The sequence below is a fragment of the Fukomys damarensis genome, unplaced genomic scaffold (assembly GCF_012274545.1).
Source record: "Fukomys damarensis isolate Sample0158 unplaced genomic scaffold, DMR_v1.0_HiC HiC_scaffold_19, whole genome shotgun sequence".
NCBI lineage: Eukaryota > Metazoa > Chordata > Mammalia > Rodentia > Bathyergidae > Fukomys > Fukomys damarensis.
The window spans coordinates 6845792-6852303 of NW_022900931.1; positions in this window are offsets into that span (position 1 = coordinate 6845792).

The window sequence follows — 6512 nt, forward strand, 5'->3', positions numbered from 1 at the left end:
TTAGACAGGGTCTTGCTATGTTGTTCAGGCTCTCCCTGAACTCAGTAGCCTATCCTGGCCTCAAACTCTCAACAATCCTCCTGCCTCAGCCTCCTTAGTGCTGGGATTACAGGCATGCGCCACTGTGCCTAGCTACCTTTTGCATTTCCAATTACATTGATTTTGCGTCTTTTCTTTCCTTTTGAGGGGTGGATAGGTTGTCTAAGAGTTTGGCTATTTTGTTTATTCTTTCAAAGAAACAACTTTTCAGTACACTAATTCTTTGTAATGTATTATTGGTCTCACTATTACTGATTTTTTTGCTCTGATATTTATATTTTTATTCCTTGTAATGCCTTTGGACTTGGATTGTTCTTGGATTTCTGGGACCTTAAGGTTCATTGTTTGGTTATTTATTTGAGCTTATCCTGTTTTTGTGATGTCACAGCTAAAAACTTGCTTTTATTGTGCACCACAAGTTCTGGTATGTTGTACGGCCATTATAATTTAGTTCTAGAGCCTGTCTTATTTCTTCTGTAACCCATTGTTTATTTCACTGTATTGCTTAGTTTCCAAACATTTGAATAACTTGTTTCTTTTGTTGTTAATTCCTAACTCATTATGCTATGATCTGATAGATAATATGTGTGGTATAATTTCAATTCTTTTACATGTACTTAAGATTGAGTTATTGGCTAGTATGTGATCTATTTTGGAGAAGGTTCTATGTGCTGTTTTAAAGAATGTGTATTCAGTTGTTGGGTGGAGTGCTCTATACATATCTATTAAGTCCATTTGTTTGAAGGTTTTGTTCAACTCTGATGTTTCTTTGCTGATTTTTTTGTCGGATTAATCAGTCTATTTATGATAGTGGGTATCACTGAGGTGCTCCACTATAATTATGTTTATGTCTATCTGGTCTTTTATGTTCAGTGGTATTTTTTAATTCATTAAGTTTTTTAAAAATGAGAAATCATTGGGGCCAAGGATTTAGCTCAGTGGTGCCACTGCCTGCCTTGCAAGCACAAGGTCCTGAGTTTGATCCCCAGTACAAAAAAAAAATCATTAAATTTATTGGTACTGAAAATTTTAGGTATACAATATGGTGATATTCATCATTGGGAATTTGTACCTTTACATGATATATCTTGGTGTAGTGGTACTTGTTTTGTAAAGTTGAGTGCACTGTTATTTGGTACATATGTGTTAGTAATTGTTATTCCTTCCAGTCAGATTGTTCCCTTAACCAATATGTAATGACCTTCTTTGCCTTTTTTAATCAGTTTTGGCTTGAAGTCCACTTTGTCTGAATATAGGGTAGCTACATTTGGTTTTGGGGGGAATACACCGTACCTGGTGTATTCATTCTCTTAAACCCTTTGTCATTGTTAGCTTCATTGTCTCTTTCTAGGGTATCCTTGAATTTTTTGGAGTGCTGGTTTCATGGTCATGAATTTAAGTGCTTTTTATGATGGAAATACCTTATTTCTTCACCAATTTTTTTTTTTCCTGTACTGAGGATTGAACTCAGGACCTCGCACTTGCCGGACAGCTGTGGCACCACTGAACTACATACCAGGCCCCATCAGTTCTTTTGTTTTTGTTTTTGCTTTGAAACAGGGTCTTGCTGTGTAGTTCAGGTTGGCCTGGAACTCACTGTGTATCCCAGGATAGCCTTGAATGCATGATAATCCTGCTTCAGCCTCCTGAATGCACTGGGATTACAGGCATGCACCACCATTCCTGGTTCTCCATCAATTTTAAAAGTTTTACAGTTTTGCCTGGGTTGGGAATTGTTTTGTTTTAGGGATGCAACACTTCATTTCAAACTTTGCTGGCCTTTAAAGTTTGTGTTGAAAAGTCTCTTGTAATTCTAATGGGCTTTTCTTTAGAAGTAATTTGTTGTTTTTCTCTGCCTTAGATTCTGTCCTTGTGTTGGACTTCCTAGATTTTGACTATGATATGTCACAGAGAAATTCTTTTATAATCATGGCTATTTCAGGTTCTATATGCCTCAGTTATCTATATGTTAAAATATTTTCCATTATTTGGAAAGTTTTGTGATATTATTTCAATAAACAGTTTTTAAATACTTCTGGTAACCCAGCCTGGCCTTGAATTTACAACTCCTGCCTCAGTTTCATGAGTACTGGTATTACAGGTTTGCACAATGCCAGCAAGTGTTTGACTTTTCCAAGGAATTGCTACACTGCTTTTCATTGTTCATAACCACCAGTAGTGTATGAGGTTCTGTTTCTCCACATCCTAACCAACACTCGCTATTGTCTTGTCAATGTGATTTTATAGGCATCTTACTGCGTGCGGGGTGGTAACTCAAAGTTTTGACTTGCATTTTCCTTGTGATGAATGATGTTGAGCATCTTTTCATGTGTTTATTGGCCACTTGTATCTCTTCTTGAAATAAATGTCCATTTTAATCCTTTCCCCATTTCAAACACCCTTTTATTGTTCCATTCATATTTCTTTATATAGTCTGTTTAGGAAAATATATTCTTATTCCATGTATTGTTTTTCCTTCCTTCTTTCCTTCCTTCCTTCCTTCCCCCCCTCCCTACTTCCTTTCCTTGTTTTGTAGTTTGACACCCTTTTTGTGCTCTTATTCTCCCATCTCTAGCACAATATACTGACACTTGCAACTTAAAGGAGAGATTTTTGGCTCACTGTTTTCAGAGGATTTAATCCATGGTTGGTTTGCTCCAAGAAAGTACATGGCAGAGGGGCAAAGAGCAAGAATGGGGCTCAACCCAGAGAGACGGGGGCAGAGACAAAGGGAGAGCCAAGAGAGGGACGCATTCTCCCCCAAGTCATCCCTGTTACCTGCCCCTTCCAACTAGGCCCCACGTCTAAACACAAGACTTCTAGATGACATTTTAGTCCTAAAGCATAACATTTCACTCCTGTCCCCATTAGACTCATGTCCAACTCATGCAAAATGCATTTAGTCCATCTCGAAGTCTGTAGTTGCCAAAGTCTTGAGAGTTCCAGCACTGCTGAAAGGCCTAAGTCCAAAGTCTCCTCTGAGATTTAAGGAAAACTTTGCTATGAGCTGCTGTGAAAATTTAAAAAGTTAAATACTTCCAACATAGAAGGGTTGAACAATTCCATTCCAAAATGGAGAAACAGGAAGGAATCGGATCACAGCAAGACTGAAAACCATGAGGACGAGCATTACAGCTTGTAGTTCCGCGTCCAGAACCAAGGGCAGGTTGTGGCAAGACGTGAGCTCCCAAGAGCCTGGGTGACCTCCGTCTCTATGGCATTGCTGGTGGCAGCCCACGTGGCCTCTCTCATGGGCTCTCTCTGTTCTGTGTTCTGCATCTATGTTCCTGGCATTTTCAGTTCCCTGGGGTCCCTACTGCACTTTTTCATTCTCACAGCATCGTGTGCTACCGTTGGGGGCACACTGCCTGGTCTCCATGACCTCACAACTCTTGCATTCTGCATCAGAAAAAACAGCACCATGTGGGTGATGCCAGGGTCTGCCACCAGCTCAAGGAGTGGCCTGGTCACCTTGGACCACAGCTATAGTATGCTGAATACCTGGATGGCTAAGCAGGGGGAAATGAATCCCAGGGAACCAATTTCCTAGGCAGCCCTTCCCCAGAAGGGGACCCAGGGGCTCTTTTATCAAATGAAAGGTTTACATTTTTGTATTTTTATGCCTGTGATGGGTAGGTAGGGTCTTGCTGTTTCCCGAAATGCCATCCTCAAACTAACTTTCCTATTGTCCTGATGCAGAGTACCTATTTTTTGAGTCAGGGTCTATGTAATTTAGGCTGGCCTGAAACCCTGTGTAGCCAAGGCTAGCCTTCAACTTGGTATAATCTTCCTGCCTCAGCCCCTGGAGTACTGAGATTACAGGCACGAGCCACCATGCCTATTTGGCTTTTTTTTTTTTTTTTTTTTTTCCTGGTACGGGGAATCAAACTCGGGACTTTGTGCTTGCCAGGCAGGTGTGGCATCATTGAACTAATTCCAGGTCCTATTTGTTTTTTTGTTTTGTTTTTTTGGACCAATGATTGAACTCGGGACCTTGTGCTTGCAAGGCAGGTGGCAGAACCACTGAGCTAAATCCTCGGACCCCACTTGGCTTCTTTTTAATACTAATCAGCAATCATGTTTCTGATGAAACTACCTGCAAATCATTCACTTTGTCTTTTCTCCTGATTGTACTTTAAATCTGGCTAAAAGCTACCAGCCAGTGCCTATGCCACAGCCTGAACACTGGGCTGCCTTGAAAATTCCTCTGTCAACTCAGTCCATCAGTCTTCTGCAGTCTCGGGACATGGTGAAAATGCTGACAAACCTTTTCCCCAGAGTTTAAAAGACAGGCTCTAGTCAAACTGCAATGGAGCCTTCTTCCCTGCTGAAACCTCTTGAGCCTGGCCTTTAAAATCCGTATTCCTACCAGCATTCTAAGCTTCTGGCTCTGACCATAATCACCCATTACACTCTTGAAAGCATTCTGGGACTTCTTTAGCTGGCATCTCCAAGCATGCTAAATTCTTCCCACAAACCAGTTCCAAACGTTTCTGAACCCATAATCAGCTAAAATTCACAGCAATGAGGCACTTCTCTGGTAACAAAATCTCTTGCTTTTCCTATTGTTGGGACAAAATATTCAATACCTGAAAAATTCGAGGAGGAAAGGTTTACATTGATTCAGTTTTCAGAAGATTCAATCTAAGGCAGAAGTGGCACGAGAGAGGAGCAGATTAGAGGAAAGGTGCTCTACATGGCAGCCAGGAAGCAGAGAGGAGCAAGAAAGGAGACAGACTCTCCAAAGGCAAACCCCCAGAGGCCTGCTCCTCCCAACCAGGCCCCTCCTCTAATAGGAAGATTTTGGTTTGACATTTTAGATCTGTCATAATGTATTTTGAGGCAGCATCTTGCTTAGTCCCAAAGTGCTCCATCTGGACTTGTGATCATCCTGCCTCAGCTTCCCAGAATGCTAGGATTACAGGCATGTGCCACTGTACCTACTTTTGGATTATTTGGTATGAGGTACAGGTTCCACTTTTTTCGTTTTGTTTTGTTTTTGTTTTTTGTACTGGGAATCAAACTTGGGACCTTGCATTTGTGAGGCAGGCTGTAGCACCACTGAGCTCCACTGAGCTAAATCTCTGCCCCCGCCACTTAATTCTTTTAAATGTAAATACTAGTTGTCCTAGCACTGTTGGTTAAAAAAGTTAACTGAATTGTCTTCACAACCTTGAAGAAAATCAATTGACCATAAAATGTAATTTTACAGCCAGGAGTAATCCCAGCACTGGGGAGGCTGAGGCAGGAGGATCACTGTGAGTTCAACACAAGCCTGGGCTACAGTAGTGAGTTCCAGGTCAGTCTCAACTGGTCTCAAAATACCAAAAATAGTTTTGTTGACTGTCACTTCTGTTCCATTCATCTTTGTAAAGGAGTCCTTGTGCCAGTACCATTGACTACTGTAGCTTCAGTTTTGAAATCAGGAAATACTACTTTTGGACTTTTTATAGGGTTGTTCTTGCTATTCAGATAGACTGCACTGAATATCTTGATCAATAGCTTATTGCTGTAATGTTAGGTTTCCTGATCTATAATGTAAAATGTTTGCCATTTATTTGGGCATTTAGCTTTCAATAATGTGTAGTTTGAAGTATGTGGAGTTTTTTGTACTGTTAAATTTATCCCTAGGCATTTTATTCCTTTTGACACTGGCATATGTCAACTTTGAACAGAGTAAGTTCACTGTGAGCACGCACTTCAGGTGAGCATGCACTTCAGGTAAGCACGTCTGGAGATTGTTACCCCTTGGCTGCAAAGAAAAGCCTGGGGTTCTCATCTGGATCACCTCATGTTATAATGTTCCTCAGCTGTCTAGAATTTGCACACATTTCTTTTCATCCTGATTTCGCCAATTAAAATGCATTGAGTAAAAAAATCTATCTACTGCTTTTTGGAGTTCCTGTGACTGGAGGCAGTGATCCATCCTAGGACTACAGAAGGTGTTAGAAGATTAGTGTCACTTGAACCTCGATACCTGATAACAAAATCTGACGTACTTGGAGTAACAGCTTGGTTTTCTCTGAACTTTGAACAAATTCATCAGCATCAACTTGAGAATTCATTGTACTGAAAGAACTGGAGAACAAATGCTTTCCTTCTTTTCCCTTTGCAGCCTAAGCATCAGGCTGGTCTTACCTAGAACACAGATGTGCCCTCAAAGAGTGAATCAAAGCCGGAGCGTCTGTCTCACACAGTTTATTTAACAATAGGTAATAAGAAATCAAATTTAACAGTCTATACAGTGATCCAAAGTTCATATTTATAAGTAATCAACTTTAATTGCATGATTTACAACAGTTGAGGGTTTTGCTTTCTATTTTCAAGTTTTACAGAAAGTTTTTGTGGGGGTGGGGGGACAGGATGAGGAGGAAGAAAGCAAGCAAAGAAGAAACCCCAGGGACACTTTGCATGTTAAAATCATCCCACCGGAATCGTTTCTTACCCTCTTTTTCATTTTTTTCCTGTTAGAT